General features: G+C 44.4%; 1 protein-coding gene and 1 long non-coding RNA gene across 6 annotated transcripts in view; one reads left to right on the forward strand and one right to left on the reverse strand.

Annotated features, from left to right (window-relative positions):
- Window positions 1–18,631, forward strand: part of ODF2L (outer dense fiber of sperm tails 2 like) — a 409,562-nt gene that overhangs the window by 198,674 nt on the left and 192,257 nt on the right. The window lies entirely within an intron of this gene.
- On the reverse strand, window positions 1,598–13,785 carry LOC106510251. Its single transcript, XR_001308610.2, has 3 exons — window positions 13,130–13,785; window positions 11,639–12,535; window positions 1,598–11,223 (listed from the first exon to the last, which is right to left on the reverse strand). It is a non-coding gene; the product is annotated as an uncharacterized LOC106510251 (long non-coding RNA).

Here is an 18,631-nt window from a genome sequence, read left to right on the forward strand (position 1 = left end):
AAAAAAACAAACAATGCAATTGAAAAATAAGCATAAGACCTATGTAGACATTTCTCCAAAGAAGACATATAATGGCCAACAGGCACATGAAAAAATGCTCAACATCACTAATTATTAGAAAAATGCAAATTAAAACTACAATGAGGTACCACCTCACACCAGTCATAATGGCCATCATTAACAAAACAACAAATAACAAATGGAGATGATGTGGAGAAAAGGGTATCCTTCTTCACCATTGGTGGGGATAAAATTGGTGCAACCACTATGGAAAACAGTATGGAGATTCCTCAAAAAACTAAATATAGAACTACCATGTGACCTAGCAATCCCACTCCTGGATATATATCTGGACAAAACTTTCGTTCAAAAAATTGCATGCATCCTATGTTCATTGCATCACTAATCACAAAAGCCAAGACATGGAAGCAACCTAAATGTCCATTGACATACAGATGGGTTAAGAAGATGTGATACATATACATAATGGAATAATACTCAGCCATAAAAAAGGACAAAATAATGCCGTTTGCAGCAATGTGGATGCAACTAGAGAGTCTCATACTAAGTGAAGTAAGTCAGAAAGGGAACAAGAGATACCATATGATATCACTTATATGTGGGACCTAAAATATGGCACAGAGGAATCTATCTACAGAACAGAAACAGACTCACATACATGAAGAAGAGACTTGTGGTTGCCAAGGGGGAGGGAGAGGGAGTGAGATGGACAGGGAGTTTGGGGTTAGTAGGATACAAACCTTTACATTTAGAATGGATAAGCGGTGAGGTCCTGTTGTACAGCACAGGGAACTATATACAGTCACTTGTGACAGAACATGATAGAAGACAATGTGAGAAAAAGAATGCATATATATGTGTAACTGGGTCACTTTGCTGTACAGCAGAAATTGACAGAACATTATAATCAACTATAATAAAAATTTTAATAAAAGAAGGTCTAGTCCTAGAGCAAAAGGTGCCAGAACTCATCAGAAGTCCAAAAGAGAGCTAAAAATAGAAAATACCTTTAACAGCTTAGGAGGAGGATACCAGTGGTGCATTCTGAACAAGCAAGAGATTTTTATCAAGATAAAAATTGTATCATATGTGCCCAGACTCTGACCTCTTAGGCAGCATCCCATATCTTCTTTCCATTCCCTCGAGAATATTATGGGATAATTGCACATGCATAGACTTAATATTGAAGTGCCAGATACAAGGTGGAGCTGTCGCATTGGCCACTTCAGGGATGTCTGGGTTCCCTAGATGAGTAGGGGTTGGGCATTGACAAATACACCCTAGGCCATCTTCCCTGGTTCCCTTCCTGGCCTCCTTTCTTTTTTTAAAAAAAATTCATTGGGGTATAATTGATTTACAATGTTGTATTAGGTTCAGGTTCTTTTTTTTTTTTTTTTTTTTTTTTTTTGTCTTTTTGTCTTTTTGCCATTTCTTGGGCCACTCCTGTGGCATATGGAGGCTCCCAGGCCAGGGATCGAATCAGAGCTGTAGCCACCGGCCTATGCCAGAGCTACAGCAACACAGGATCTGAGCCGTGTCTGCAACCTACACCACAGCTCACGGCAACGCCGGATCCTCAACCCACTGAGCAAGGCCAGGGATCAAACCCGCAACCTCATGGTTCCCAGTCGGATTCGTTAACTACTAAGCCACAACGGGAACTCCAAGGTTCAGGTTCTTAACTCCTTTCTTAGTGCTTCCTACCTTTCCTTGAAATCCCGCTTCAAAAAAATCAAGCTTGTTCTCGTCCTATAGGGTCAGTGTACAGGAAATTTTTTTGACTGATGGGCTGACTGAATTAGTGAATGATTATCATTTTAACCTCAAATGACAACATATCACACTGCCTGAAGAAAAACTTGTTTAAGATCTTTGAAACGTTGGAGAAAGGTCCTCTGTTGCGTCTGGGGGACATGTAAGTTATTTCTTTAGAAGTTTTTATTATAGCTTATCTACAGTGCTCTGTCAATTACTACCGTATAGCAATGTGGTACCATTGCTCCTTCAATAACATAGGGAAACTCTTGGTCAGAAGGTTGAAAGAGAGATCCTTCATCTTTACCAGAGACGTTGGGAAAAGCCCCCTCTGAGCACTGGACATGCAGCCCCATGAAACAGGCAAATATGTATGAAGTCTCCTTTACTCGTTCCTGACAGCACAGAAGGGAATGACGCTTTGTGGGGTCTAAAAAGGGGCCTCCTCGGGGTTTAAGAGGACTGAACGCCCTTGGCATATTTTCCTTCTCTCTCCCTTGATGAATTTCTAATACCCTTTCCCAAGAAGGAAGTGAGGAACTCAGAGCCATCACCGTCCACAGCTGGTTGGCCTCTTCCAGATTCCAGCTGGCTGCCCAGGCACAAGGGCCACATCAACTCAACCTCTGGTAGGCATTTGGGACAAAGGCTGGCTGGTCAAAAATCAGAAAGGGGATTTCTTGTGCTAAGCGGGTCAAAGTTAAATCATGCTCAGGGGAATAAGCTCACTTAGGGCACTCAGAACGGTTGCACGTCCTTGTCTATTATTGGGCCAAAAGGAGCTTTGAAAACATTTAGCTGTTGCCCAACACGTCAGACTTGTAATTTCACGACAGTGTCGTTATAATGATACCGCTTTTTAGAAGTGAGTTGCCCTAAAGGTTTATTAAGCAAACCGCGTGATGGGACGTGAGCATCACGACTGTGCCAGCGGTGGTTGGGGGTGAGGTCAGGAAGCCTGGGCGGTGACTGGTAGAGAAGTGACTGGCTCTCGTGGAGGAGGGATGTAGTTGTAAGTGCAGAATAACTCCAACCTGAGAGTTCTCTGATTGATGCGCATGTGCAGGCAATTAGATTTCAGTTTGGGGGTTATACGAGAAAGATTTTTTCCTCTACACGTACTAGCCGCAGAAATGATACATTTAAAAATTATTTTTTACTGCTTTTGGTTACTGTTGTTATTGGTGCTTATTATTTCATTAACTTCTCTTATTATTAGTTATCGCTTTCCTTACTTTTAGATTTATAATACAGCTCTTTTTCTGGATTCTCAAGTTGATTCCTCGTTCATTTTGTCTTTTATTGTGTAGGAGTAGATGTGAAAGAAGTACATGGAATACTGTGTCGGCCACATCCACAAGTTTCAATATATCGAGCTCCAAATAGACAGTGCTTTGTTCCACTGGGATATGTGTCATTTATTGATACATAATTTTCATTTTAGTTTTGATTTCCTCTTTAATTTTACCCTGGATTGTGGAATTTTGAACATTTAATGCTGTGGTTATTTTCCTTAAATCCTCCCTGTGTCCTCAAATATCATACAGTAATTTCGGATTTGGTTGTGCTAATTTTTATTTCACTTTTGTATAAGAACTCTAGGTTGATATATGGAGTATTCAAAATTGTTTAAAATTTTTGCATATGTAATTACGACGAATTGTTTCTACCTAATACCTTTATTACATATAAAAATCTTTATTCAAAATACATATTTTTATTGCTTAGTTTTCAGATAATAACTTAGGAAAATGGTTGGTAAAGTTTGATTAATAATAGATTCCAGGAGTTCCTGTTGTGGCTCAGAGGAAACGAATCTGACTAAAATCCATGAGGACGCAGGTTCACTCCCTGGCCTTGCTCATTGGGTTAAGGATCCGGCGTTGCTGTGATCTGTGGTGTAGGTCACAGACGCAGCTCAGACCTGACGTTGCTGTGGCTGTGGCGTAGGCTGGCAGCTGCAGCTCAGATTTGACCCCTAGCCTGGGCATGTCCATATACCGTGGTGTGGCCCTAAAAAGACAAAAAAAAAAAAAAAAAAAATAGATTCCTATGGGTAACCATTTCTATTCTATAGGTTTAACAGCATGGGTGAGCATTTAGAGGAGAACTTACCTTTACCATGTTAATAATTCCATCTTCTACTGTTTCTGTTTTATTTATAAGCCGTGGTGGGTGCACATTTGAATGGGTCACACTGTTTTCCCAGAGGCACAGAGGAAACGTTTTACATTTATCAGCGAGTGGGGAAATCTCATATTTCTCGAAGGGAGAAGCAATTCGCCAAGTAAAGACAGTGGGATGTTAATTTAAGGTTCTTTTTCCGTATTAACCTCCCGCCTCAGACGCTCCTCCTCTCTGGGAGCTTAGTAAACAGCAGGGACTTCTCTCCAGGGAGAGTCAGCCTTCCGGTTACCACGGTGACACAGAGGTCGCCTGTCACGGGACTTTTAGGTCATGAGTTGGTCACACGATAAGACAGTAACAGCCAGTTTCTTTCCTTGTGAAAAGAGGCAGGCATTCAACTGTGATTTGACTTTCGATTTCCTGGAAGGAACGATGTCTGTAATATCTTCATTTACAAAAGGAAAAGAGCTTCATTCTGAATTGCAAAGCCGAGTTGCTTCTGTGATTTCCCGAAGGCAGCCCTGCATTCCTGTTACCTATGTGGTACTCACTAGCAACGCAGAACTGGGCGGGGGGTTGGAATTCACCCTGTGGCACTGCGCCTTCCTCCTTTTCTGGGCTTCCCGTGCCCAGCGTGCCCAGTGTGTGCTGCTCTAGATCCTCGCGCCGAGCACACCGTGGTGGGACCACTTTCCTGGCCTCTAGGAGAAGGGCGGGTGTGGGAGCAGGCTCTCCCTGCCGCTGGTGTCCAGTTTGCGTGAGGCTGCGGTCAGTTCCCTGCCGACCTTGTCAGGTCTCAGGATCTGCCTTGAAGACTGTGCTTTGGGGAAAGTGGAGGCAGGGTCTTTCCAAGTTAGAAATCCCAACTGTGGCTTTCGGTCAAGTCATATTTCTTAGTTCACTTTCACCACTGATCGACTCAGTATTTTGTTGGTATGTATGACTCCTGTATCTATTTTCAAATTAGTTCCAGACTCTGGCAGGGAGGTCGCTGGGATTGTTTGTCATTTTAAAGCCCCATGCATTAATTAAATAGGGAACCTCATGAAATGACACATCCTTGTGTGATCGTGAAACATCCCAGCGTGAAGGGGTCCTTCGTGGCCGCTCTTACTGCTTAGTGACCGGCTTTCCTCCTTTCTCCTTCCCGCTCTGCTTCTCAGCCATTCTTTTCAGGATAGTTAAATCCCTGGGACTCCAAATGCTTTCTCTGTTCTACAGAGTAGTACTTTAGCTCTTTCCTGCTCCTGCCCCCAAACTGTCACATTCAGATCGGATCAGGAAAGGTATTTACGGCTGAAAGTGCTACACAGTCTTAATATAAACACAAGGAAGTCTGCCTGCAGGTTCCCCATGTGGGATGAACAGTCAGAGATGACTCATTTTCTCTCATGATTAGAGGAACTATGCCCTGTTCAACTAATATCTTTACAGTGTTCACCAAATGGTAAAAAACCTCCAATATGCAAAGATTTTTCATCTCACAATCAGGCAATCTGGCAGCCTCCTTACAGAATTCTTGGTCACCCGGTTTTCCAGCTCCAACCCCTTTTGCACACCCCGAATTGTCTCGGTACGATGCCGTCTTTCCTTTCTCTAAGTCTTCAGGGGATTATCTTTTCGTTCAGAATACGGTACAGCCTTTACTTGCGCTTCGTAATACACCAAAATCTGGTCATTTTATAGTTTCCAGTTTGGGCTCCCAAACACTGCCTGTAGTAAGTCTTCCCTCTAATCAGTAGGTATACTCATATTTTGTGGAAAAAATTTACTTTCCACTATGAAACCCTTGACCACACTCACCTTTCTAGTTTCTGCTTATTCTTCAGTATTTAGCTTAAATTCTACTTCCTGTGAAGGTTTCTCTGACCAGTCCAGCCTATTTCCCTTTTCTGAACTTCCCTGTCCTTCGAAGAATAACAGGGTTTCAACGCAGGAAATCCTCCAAACTGCAGGAGTGAGGAGCTGAGCTTTGGGGTAGCTGCTGCTGGAATTCCGGAGCTAGGAGCTACCTGAGAGGCCGTCTGGTTGTGGATGGCAACACATGTCCCGGGAAGGGAAGTGACATCTGACTCGCCGCCCAGTGGGACTCTCCTCTCGCCCACAGCGAGCCAGTCCGTCTGACTCCCTGGCTGCTGCTTCTGTTGCTGTTATACCATACCAGCTGTACCCTGGTCTCCGGGTACCCGGTGTTTTAGGAGTCGTAATGTTAGCAGATGCTACATAAATGTTGTGACATATGACTCCTAAATTAAAGAATTTTTCTTTGTGTAATCAGGAGAATTGGAAGAACAAAGGAGAAAAAAACCCTTTGAACAATATAGCTTTCAAGAGAAAGTCTGTCCAAAGAATTTTATGCCTGGAGCAAGTACTTACAGATTAATATAGTCATAGTGGTCTCTACAATCCATTTTATACACACATATAATTACATGAAATTATATGTATATATATAATTATATGGAATCCTATAAAGATTAGGGAGAACTAATATTTATCAAGCACCCACGTCAGATACTCTTACTGTGACTTTGCATTAACTTATTTAGCCTTCATAATCACTCTTTGGTGTGGACATTATCTTCCTCCATCTGCAAATGATGAAGCAGAGACCAGAGACGGTGAGTAGCTCACACTTGCCACTCTTCTCCGGAGGATGGCCCTGGGGCTCTGGAGCCGCTTTGTCCGTCTATGCAGAGAGAGCCAGAGGTAGCTTACGTCCTCCCAGATGAGTGCCCTTTGCTTCAGGCTGCGACAGGTCCCAAGGCGTAATTTACACGCTGGAGGGCCCCATGGGATGAGCCCGACGCCACCTCCGTGGGACAGAGTTTGTGGTCATCACCCCACTTTCCGTGCTCTCTCTCTCCTCCCTGGCCACTTCGGCTTTGAGAACGTCCTTAGTAAATTGCTTACACATGATTCCTGTCTCAGGGCTTACTTCTGGTGAATCCATTCTAAGATAGAGGGTCATGCCCTCAGTTGTCAAATGCTAATATTAATTAAGCATTTGCTACATGCCAAGCACTATATGACATGCTTTAAATCTATTAACTTACTGAATCCTCTCAAGAATCCCATGAGTAGATCCCATTTCTCATTTTATGAATGAGAAAATTGGGCCTTAATAGCTTGTTCAAAGTTGCATCTGTAGAAGAATACAAAAAAAAAAAAGATAAAATTCCAGTGCAAAAACCAAATCATCACATATTTTGCAATTTTATTTCCTAACCCAGAAGACGTATATTTCTCTAATTGAGGAGAGTGAGGAATCTCGCCTGGGCAAAACATCTTATGTAACACATCGTATAGTCTTCAGACAACTCCCTTGAATATTTATGGAATATTTGCTTTGTGATAAGCTCAGAAGATAAAAAAGTGCTTGCGCTTAAGGAATCCACTATTTAGTGAAAGAGACTGACCTGTGAAGGCCCACAATACAGTCTGATAAATGCCGTAATAAAAGCATATGATAGCAGGGAGGAAGCAGCAAAGAATTCTGCGTCAGGGCTGGAGGTGGAGTCAGGGAATGGCTCATTTAAGATTAGACCTAAAGAATGCATAGAATTTTAATGTTTTATTTTATCTCATTTTAATTTAAATTTACTTTTTTCTTATTTTACGGTGGAAGAATAAGTACTAAGATTATGTTTGAAATAGAGGCCAAAACCACAGAGGTATAAAATGGCCTGTACCTGTACTTTAATTCTAATATAAAGACCTAAATCCCACGCACTTGCCCCAGTGAGAAGACGAAGAGGGCTTTTTCCTGATCGATTAAGAAAGTGTCTTTAAAATGACCCAGGATTATTTTATAATTAGAATATTCACTTTCTAGCAGTGATTGCTTATAGTCATAGCCATTCATAACTCTATGGAACATGTGCCTAAAACCGAGGCTTCAGAACTCCACATGTTTATAACGTGGAGCTGCAAGCTTGGACACGCTGATGGCAGCCTTAAGGAGAGTGATTTCCAACCTTGGGGTTAAGACGCTCAGGAGACTCAGGTTTACTGAGATGGGTGTTCAAATCCGCATGCGCATATGCGCTCCTTTTCCAAGCTGCAGATACCAGGCTCTTATCTTGAGGGGCCGCGCTAAGACAAAGAGGTTAAGAATGCAGGGTTTGGAGTTGTGCTGCCTGAGTTCCGACCCCAGGTTTATCATCAGTCAGCGGATGAACCTATTAAACTACCTAACCTCTGTGCCTCAACTTCCTCATCAAGAGTGAGGATAATGACCTGTCTTGAAGAATAGTTATCAGACGTAAACGAATTAAGGGTGTGTCTCCCTGTGGGGCACCGAGGGTACCGTCTGCACGTTGCCCAAATGTCAGTGCGTCAGGAAAGCAGACCCCTGACCATCTTTCGACATGGAGAAGCCGGATCAGGCCTGAGACAGTGGGGAGTCACGGGTCTACAGTAGACGCCTACCTCTTCCAAGGAGCTTATCTCAGAGGATTACCCGGTGTCCTTACTGACCAGGGTTCCTGCCTCCTTCATTAATAGAAATGGATACAAGACCAGACAAGAAATTCAGTCAGGGCTTTACTGGGGCTCCTGCTCCAGTACTAGGAAGAGAAAACAAGTAACAGGTGACCTCGCTCACTCCCTAAGGCATGGGCTAGCTGGTTCCTCATTCGGGGCGAGGGCGGGGGTGGGTCTAGGGGTCTGGCCAGAGGGGGGGCCTAGGTCTGACCCCCCCCCCATGGTGTGTGTGCAGGGTGCATGCACGGCACTCTGCTTCTGCCCCCAGCTCCTCAGAAGTGGCGTTAGTTTTTTTTTTTTATCTTTTTGTATCTTGTTCCTCATTTGTTCCAACTGCGCATACCTGCGGTTATTTTTAGTCCCTTGTAGTCTTGGTACTTTGTTGCTGGAGGAGATGTTTGTGCAGGTGCCCTGCGAAGACCGCGTCCCAGCCCGGCTCAGCCCTTTGCTGCCCCTCCCACCCCCGTCCTGCTGGCTTTGCTGTCCATACTTCACGGTTAGCGCATATGTAGTCACCAGAAGTGTTCGCAGTTATACAGCTTAATTACTAGGCGCTTTGAGCAAAACAGGGATTTGTTTTCCCGCTGACCAGCAGTCCAGGGTTGGTGCGGTGGCTTCTCGGTGGCATCAAGGACACACGCTTTCCTCTCCACCAGCCTTGGATTTGTGAGTTATCTCTCAGGATCACGAATGGCTGCAGCAGCTGCAGGCCCCACATCCGTGCTGTAAGCAGAGGAATGTGGTGGCCTACAACGTCTGCTCTTTTATCAGAAAAGCACGACGTTTATAGAAAGTCCCAGAGTTTGCAATTTCCATCCAACTTGCCAGAACTTAAGAATGCGTGTACATCATGCTGTTTAAACGTGGACTATAGGCCACTTGTATTGACATCATCTGGGAGCTTGTTAGAAATTGCAGAATCTCGGAAGAAAATTCCAGACCTACTGAATCAGAATCTACTTTTACCAAGATTCCCAGGAGACACATATGCCCATGATATTGTGAGAAGCACCGGTTCTCATCCTATTAACCATAGTTAACATATTTTGAGTTTGTATGTTATTAATTAGCTCTCTGATAAAGTAAAGTAAGTTGAAGCTGTTGGCCTGGCGCTCAGGTAACCCTTCCTGCTTAACCTAGTTTCTTTGGTAGACATTCACATCTTTGCATTTCCTTGGGTAGCATGGCCTTGGTTCTTGGTACAGAGCCAGCTTTTCCATTAACGTCTTAGTAAACTTTCTAAATCTTCTAGTAAACTTGCTCAGATGCTTCTCTTATTCCTGGATGATCCCCACCACCCTAGGTAGTGATGGTTTGGAGGGGAGCTTTCTCTTTCAATGAACTGCTTGCTCAACTAATTCTCAGTTGGGTTGCTTGTTTTTCTTCTTTTTATACACACGTGCTTCATGTAACCAACTTCAGAGTTATCACTGAGCTCCTTATTTGGTGAGATACATAGTTTTGTGCAATGCATTTTCCCCCTGGAGTGCAAACTTTTAACATGTTGGAAATACTTTGAAGTATTTTATTCAGAAAGTTGTTACAGAACAGATGAACTTTAATTTTCTTTTAGGAAAGTACCTTTTTCATACACAAGTCAATAAAATATCTATTACATTCCTTTTAAAAAGTAAATTTCCTTGAGATGATGATTAAAGGGAATATATCTGTAAGGGAGAAAACATCAAAAGCATAATGCAAAATGTTTTAAAATTTGCCCCTAGATTTTGGAAAACACATTTTGTAAGTAGCATGTTTCTTCATTAATGTACTGGTGATTCTTGGGCAGGGTTGTCTGAACAGCTGGATTAAAAGAGTGAAGACACAGAGTAGGTCAGAATGAACTCACGCCAAGAGGAGACAAAGACTAATTTAGGGTCAATATAGTAGGAAAAATGTGAATTTTGTGTATTAACCACAAGACACCAAATATTTCAGCCCTGCTATGTCATTATGCATAAATGAAGAGAAGGTTATCCTCTAGGAAGTGTCACTCTTCCATATGACTTCAAAGAAATTTTCCTTTAAGACTCAAGAAAAGCATGTGACATAGAGAGGACTTAGAGTGACCAGGAAGAGAAGTGCTGTCCAGAACGCGAGGGACCTCCCAATGAGACGTCACCTCACACCCCTGGGATAGCTATTCCCGAAAGGAAAGGAAGGAGGGAGGAAGAAGGGCAGGTAGGAGGTGGTTAGAGAAAACTTGAAGCAGAAGCAGTGCCCAAGCAGGACTTTGACAGATGACTGTGCTTTCCCAGTAACAAGGAAGGCGGCAGGCAGTCCTGCCAGAGAAAACAGGATTTTAGCCATGCCAGTGAAAGAGCATCGACTCTCCGGGGAACAGGGGTAAGTCTGGCGTGTCGCATTGTTACAGATAAGGCGAGGAGTGGCCCGAGAGGATGCTGGAAAAATAGAGAAGTTTATTTTAAAATTTTTTCAGTAATCACTCCATACCTAGCCCTGTGACAGGTGTCAGGATTGCGTAGCAACCAGGTCACAGTTCTAGTTCTCAGGAGCTTATGCGAAAGACCCGAAATGCCATATGCAACGAGAATAGACTTTATGGCGTCAACTGTGGAGTTGATGCAGAACCTTGGAAAGCTTTTAGGAAAGGACAAGACCCAGCTAGAGTGAACGGATGTGTAGAACTCCAGCAGCACGCGGAGGGTGGGCTCGTCAGGGGCTGGGGGCTCCTGCCGCTGTGTGGCTTGGAAGACAACTAGTCATGAAGTTCTGCTCCAGTCCAGACGAGAGGACAATGCCCAGTCTAAGGTGGCGCCGGCGGGACAGTCGGGTGGGGCGTCCACACAGGGTACATTCTCTAGCACTAGGCGACTGGGGGTGAGAAGAGAGAGAAGCAGATGACTCCCAGTTTTCTGCCTTGGCTCTCTTGGTGGAGAGTTGAGATACCCTATTCTCACTCACTCAGGGAAGAAAATAAGAAAAAGAAAACAGCAGGTTAGGGAATAGGAAGCAGAAACAAATTTATGAATTCAGCTTTGGACAGATCATCTCGTTGGGTAAATCAGACTCCATACCCAAAGCTGGACAGGTGAAATCCTTGCCATTGGGTGAGTGTGGCCCATGGGCCCAGGTCTCAAAGTCTGAACACTCGTAAATCAGGATTAATTATAATGAGGAGGAGACGTATCGTTTAAAATCAAGTCACTCTTGTCCTGCTGTGTTAGTTTCCTCTTTCTGTTGTGGCAAATTGCCCCTAAAGAGTTATCTAAAGCCACAAATTCATTACCTTGAGATTGGGGAGGTCAGAAGTCTGAGGAGGGCTTCCCTGGGCTGAGGTGTCGTGTTGACAGGTGGTTTCCTTTGGCGGCTCCAGGGGAGAAGCTGTTTCCTTGCCTTTTCCGGTCTCTGCAGGCCACGGCCTCCCCTGGCTCGCAGCCTCTTCCTCTATCCTCAAAGCCAGAAATGGAGCAGCTTCAAGTCTCCCTGTTTCCGACTTCTGTTTCCATCACCACGTCTTCTCTGACTCTCCCGCCTTCCTAGTTCCCCTACAAGGATGCTTTTTGTTACCTTGGGCACGCCTGAAAATCCAGGATAATCTCAAGGTCCTTAAGTTAATCACAACAGCCAAGTCCCTTTTGCTGTGAAGGTAACTCATTCACAGCTGTGAGCGCTGGGACTTGGACGTGTCTGGGAAGCACTTTTTCTTTCTACCATAGTGACTTTTATGTGTAGACTTTAATTGCACCTTGAGTTTATTCACTTCGTATTCAGATGCCTCTCCGATTTGTCAAGATGGTTGCCTGCCTAGCTCTCCAAATCTGGTCTGACCTGCGTCTCACCTCAGGTAAGGCCAGAAACGTCCCTGGCCTTCTAGTCTAAGAACTCTCCCTCCCCTGAACTCCTGCAGGGCTTCATGTGTCCTGTGCACTTGTGTTACTCATTCGCTGGTGTGAACTCTCAGTGCCAATAAATAGAAATTTTCCCCATGTTAACTTCAGGAATGAAGTGGAATTTACTGACTCAGGATCCAAAACAGGACGGGACAAAAAGTTGTGGGAAGGCCAAGACGCAGCTAGTTCTCGGCAACGGCCCAAACCCAGGTCTTGAAGCTTCTGTGTCCTTGCTTGGTTTCTCTTCTCTCGGAGTCACTTCCATTCTTATGAAGGCTGACCTTGTCCATAGGCTAAAAAACAGGGCCAAGAAGAGAAGCCAAATTTTACACCTTAAGGCTTCTCTCACCAGGAACACAAACCTTCGCAGACTTAAGAAATGTTGCTGAAACTCCCTTCCTCCAAGAGTTGTGAAGAGAACATACATAGTGTTTCAACTGCATGTTTAGGAAGCTACTATTTGCTCTGGGAAGATGTTTTTGTTCTTTGATCTGAAAGCATGTCTGATAGTCCCGGTCTTCTGTTAACTCCCCTAACTCCTTAGCTATCAACAGACACCCTTGATTGCCGCTTCACAAAGGAAATGGAAGCTTCTAGACGTGAACGCCTCACTCCTCACATGTATAAAAATGTCTTTATCGGGACCGCTGCTTTCCTTCAGCCTCCGGGAAGAGAGAGGACCCATGACGACCTTCTGGAAGGCCGCTCTCCGGGCTTTGCGCTCCTCCTCCAGCCCCTCACGAGCTGCCCCCTCTTTCTGCACCCCTCCCCCACTCCCTCTCCTCAGCATTTGAAAGTGACCCAAACCCTTCTCCTTCTGAAAACGAGAATGCAGGAACTTGGATAACCTCTCCAGGCAGGGAGCAGCTTGGAGTCCTCCATCTTACCTGCCCTCTTGGATATTTGGTGATGCTCATCATTCTCTTTTTGGAAACGGCCTCCTTTCTTGGGTCGCATCACACACTCCTGGCTGTGTCTGCCCATCCGTGGCTGTTCCTTCTCAAGCCAGCGCCCCATGCCTCTTTTTCATCCCCCACTTACATGCTGGCTTTTCTCAAGGGTTCCTTCTTGGCTCCTTCTCTTCTCCCTCTTCACGTTCCAGCTGGTGATCTGCTCGCACGCGTGGCCTCAGTTACTCTCTGGACACTGTAGGTGGGACCAACACACCTAGCCCAGGCTTTTCATCAGCAGCCCTGAGCGCAAGAGACGATGGACTACTATTTACGAAGCATTAAAAGAAAAAAGTTAAAGCTATATTTTAAATTATCTTTTAAACGTTAGAGTGAAAAAAATAATGTTGGGACTACTAGGCCTCAGATCATCTAATACACATTGTACAATACTCTTGAAGGAAAATCTTCTTGAAGCAAGAAGCAAAAGAAATAAAGCCAATAAGGCATGGGAATGAAATTTAGCAAATAATTTAGTAAAATTTCTTGTCTAGACAAACAATGAACAGCAACAACAACAATCTGTCAGTTCACAGAGATCCTGTCTTGGCTCAGTGGAAACGAATCTGACTAGCATCCATGAGGCTGCAGGTTCGATCCCTGGTCTCGTTCGGGATCTAGCACGGCCATGAGCTGTGGTGTAGGTCGCAGATGATGCGACTCAGATCTGGCCTTGCTGTGGCTGTGGCTGTGGCTGTGGCCGGCAGCTGTAGCTCCCATCTGACCCCTCTCCTGGGAACCTCCATATAACACAGCTTCGGCCCTAAAAAGCAAAAACAAAACCAAAAACCTATCAGTTCATAGTTTAAATTCTAGTAAATATCAGCATGAGAGAGGTTGGGGTCGGAGTGCAGAGCTAAGAGCCTGCGGAGGCGTTTCTGTTGGAGGCATGGGGAGAAGAGGACTCTGAGTGTTGCTTTACAGTTTGTCGCATGGTACAAACTGTGCTCGATGAGTAAGCGAACGTGAGTCAACAACTGTTATGTTCCAGGTGCCAAACAGTGCTGGACTCAGACCAACAGGTAAGAAACAAAAGTCTAGGAAGCAGGTTCTTGTGTAGTCACCGCAAATGGTTTATTCAGCTCACAAAAGATATTTTCTGAAATATTAATTATATGAGTATTTTAGATAGCACTCTTTCATTGCACATGACAGGAAACCAACTCCCATACATTAGTCAAATATTTATGTACTTGTTTGTGTGAAGGATATTGGGCATATCTCGTACAGCGCTGCAAAGGTGAGGTAGCCCTTTGAACGCCGCTTCCGAGGGAACTTCGAAGCTCAGGAAGGGGATGCAGCCAGGCCTTTGCCCATCTCTTGGCCTGAGGGGCTCATCATCTCCTACCAGTTCCTCCCTTTCAGCAGGAAGTTGGACAGATACCACTCCTAAGCCTCACAAAACATTGTTTTACTGCCAGAGAGACACTGATCATTTTTCCTGGTTCTGGTGTAAGCGCCCTGGCGAAGAGCTCTGCTGAGTTTGTTCTGAATCAGGTGCTCACCCTGAGCCAGTTACGCCCAGCTGGGGGAAGACTGATCTGCTGGGACTGGCGCTCCCCCGCTGGGTGAGTCAGCGCTGGCCAGGCCCAGACAGCAAAGCTATGAGGCGTGGGCAGGTCCAGTCCTTGCCACTCGCGGAAGCTTCTCCGGCATCATCTGTGGTTTGTTGGAAGTGAAGACTCTTCGGCTCCTGAGCCTAATGAACCAGAACCTGCGTTTTAACTAGCTCCTCAAGAGGAAACACTCAACTTTCAGAAGCACAGAAAGCATTAACTAGGGATGACTGTTGTTTATTTCCTCTGAGGCTGGGAAATTACCACTGGTTTTAAGTTGTAGCAGAAGGTGTTTCAAGGAAATGTTTAAATTTTAAATCATCCTGTCTAAAACATAAAATGCAATGTTTTTAAAAGTCTTGGAATTTTCTTTTGGAGGAAGTTTTTTTTTTTTGGAGGCCTGTCTTTCTTTTTTTTAATATATATGACGATTTTTATTTTTTTCCATTACAGCTGGTTTACAGTGTTCTGTCAATTTTCCCCTGTACAGCAAGGTGACCCAGTCACACATACATGTACACATTCTTTTTTCTCACATTTCATGCTCCGTCATAGTTCCCAGTGCTACACAGCAAAATCCCATTGTTAATCCATTTCTTTTAGAGGAAATTTTACCAAGAATTATTTACTATCTTTCTCTGGGATAGTGAAAAGACGTAGACATTTCATCTTTCTGACTGTCCCATCATTTTTGTAACAAATTCACCCACTCTTTTCTCACAAGCTGAAGACTCAACTGGGGGCTCTACCAGTGACCTGTTTCCTCGGATTGTTTTCCTCAGTTGATTGTGGTTAAACAATTGGATATTGACCAACTTCTCGAGCGGTCCTGTGGTGGAATCAATACACTTTCCAAGCTTTATTATTATCACACGATCTGCCATCTCATTGACCCAAATTATCCTCGTGGTACAGTAATTTTAAGAAATATGGCTGTTGGGTTTACGTCAAAGTAGTTCTCCCTCATTTTCTGAGCATGTGATTGTATTATTTTCGCAGTAGTGCCATCCATTTGAAGCGTAAGAAAACTGGAGTAGCAAAAGGACCTCTCCATCCGGTCCAGAGATTTACTGGAGCCGCTGAATTGTTGTTCCTGCAGAAAGTGAGTCTCTGGGAGAACCCGGAATCAGCCTTACTGCGAATTATCCAAGAACCTATACAGAATCAGTCTTGCTGGCAACTTTGTCTACCTGGATCAGATTCTGAAACTCTCTGGAGGATTTCCTAAAGTCTGAGATGGTCCCAAGGTGAGAGAGCCCTGGATGGCAGATGCATTAAGCTGCTATACAGGCAGCTCCGGGAGAACCAGTCTCAGCCAATCTGAAATCCCTTGGTATTATCTGTATGGGTGTATGACATGCTTGATTGTCCAGCCTCAATCAGGAATAAATAATGCCACGGAACTTTCCAGGTGACTGAAGCCTAATTCATTTAGTTGGAAAATGAATTTAACTCTTTGCATGCTGTCTTTCTAAAAGAGAGTATGTTGACTAGAATGCCGAGAAGATGGGTGATGTTCTGGGGTATGAGTGAGGGCGGGTGGCAACCGTCTTTACCAGTGCCCCCAGTGGCTCCAGGATCCAAGACCCCAAATCTTTATCCAATGGGGCAAATTTTTATTGAGGCACACGAATATTTTCACGGAAGAGAAGTGTCGATTTAGGCTAAATTAGAATTATTTTGGTAATCCATCCCAAATAAATTAACATGGTGATCAGTATTGGAAGGGGGCGAAGAACCTCATTCACTGTCCTTGCTGAGGGTCTCCCGGGCTGGCGTCTCTGCGGCATCTTCTCCTTAAGGCGACAACGTGACGTGTGCAGCTGCACACTCGGGCCATCATTCTGTAAATCAATTTTGGGATCGTCTCTGGAGACCAATGCAGCTGTTTTTTGTTTTTTTTTTTTTTTGAAATTTGCTGATCTCTGTCGAGTGTGTGGTGTCTGACATGCCTGCAGCCTGAGGCTGTGCCGAGGTGCTGTCCTTATGCTGCAGAACCGTGTAGACTCATACCCTCATTTCTGGCTGCTTTTCTGCCTTCTCTGGGCCCACTCTTTGATGCCATTTTGTGTTTCTCGCATCATCCTTCTTTTTTTTGTTTCTCAATATGTTCTGGCATTTGCATTATGTGGATTTGTTTCCAATATGTAAAAATCTGTGTTCTGATGATACATATTTATTGTTAAAAAACTGGAAAACATTAAAGGGTTAAAGAAAGAAACTTTAATTTCCTATTACTGTGTGTAATGTAAATCCACATGCATATACACACTGTATATTCAATCTGTCCACTTTGTCAACATTTGAAAACTGGACGCCGTTTAAACATTCTACCAAGAGACCAGGTTGGAAGGAGAAGGCAGATGATGAAGGAGGCGATGAGATAACCGATGCTGACGCAGAGGCCCCGCTGTGCCAGCCGGTTCTGACGCCTCTTCGTTCAGTTCATCTTCACTCTGTTCCTACGATGCCTTCATCCTGCGCCACAGAGAAGCTGTAGCACAGAGAGATAAGGAACCGGCCCAATGTTCTTAAAGCCTTTTCTTCCATCAGTAAATACTTCATAAGCCAGAAGGATGGAGCAGAATTTCATCACATGAATACAATGTAACTTACGGTCATTGTTCAACGTTTAGATTGTTTCCAACTGGAGTACCTTTCAGATGCTGCTGCGACTTGACTTCTTTCCTTATGATGGACTTCGGGACATACACTGATGTGTCAAAGGGTGAAGATTTTTATGGCCCTTGACATTGCCCCTTGCTTTCTAGAAACTCAGTGCCCTCAGTCCATAGATGGAATGTGAGAGTCTACGCCTCATTACAAATATCGACGTTTAAATATATCTTTGTTAGTTTCAAAAGTAAAAAAAAAAAAAATTCTTTTGAGGGCCACACCTGTGGCATATAGAAGTTTCCAGGCTAGAGGCTGAACCGGAGCTGCAGCTGCCAGCCTACACCAGGGCCACAGCAGCGCGGGACCCAAGCGGTGTCTGCGACCTGCGCCACAGCCACAGGATCCTTAACTCACTGACGGGGTCAGGGATCGAACCCGCATCCTCATGGATACTAGTCAGGTTCGTAACCCACTGAGCCACAATGGGAACTCCAAAATAGCATTATTTTAGTTATTTTCATTTAGTAAAAAAGACTTTGTTGTTGTCGTTGCCCCTCAGCGGGTCGCTCACAGCACTTCTCTGCTCTTCTCCGACGAGGAAACAGAGCGAGCGACTCAAATCGACCGTGGTGCCTGGGACCTTCCCACTGTTACTCTTGGTGAACTTTGTCCTTGTTTACGCTTCAGGACCACTGATTCACTGCCAGGATGCATATTTGACGCATGTGTGCACAGAGTACCCAGTAGTAAAACCCAATGACAGAACTCCCTAGGCAGCTGGGTCACGCTATATTAGCAAATTTGATCTGCATTCTAGTGGCGTTAGAACAGGAAGACAAAACAAGCAAGCAAGCTAGGCAATAAACACTGTACTCTGAGGGCAAATTTGGTTGACACTCCATTCCAAAGTTAATAGCTGTGCTGAGAACAGTTCCTGCACCAGTTCTGTGAGTCAGCCGGTTTTTTTCCTTATCTCCTGGTTCCTGGCCTTTTACTGAAAGTGCAGGTGAGGGAGGCGCGTAGGACAGTGAATGAAACAAAATGTTTCCTGCATGTGGAACCTTGACTACACGGTAAACAATGAGGTTAAAGACGGAGCTTTTTCATAGAAGCACTGTTGCCAAGAGCCAAGACATGCAGACAACCTGAATGTGCATCGACAGATGAACAGAAAAAGAAGATGTGTGTGTGTATACATGAAGTAATGCCATTTGCAGCAACGTGGGTGGACCTAGAGAGTGTCATATTAAGTGAAGTAAGTCAAACA

Source organism: Sus scrofa, chromosome 4 (genome assembly GCF_000003025.6).
Source record: "Sus scrofa isolate TJ Tabasco breed Duroc chromosome 4, Sscrofa11.1, whole genome shotgun sequence".
Classification (NCBI taxonomy): Eukaryota; Metazoa; Chordata; class Mammalia; order Artiodactyla; family Suidae; genus Sus; species Sus scrofa.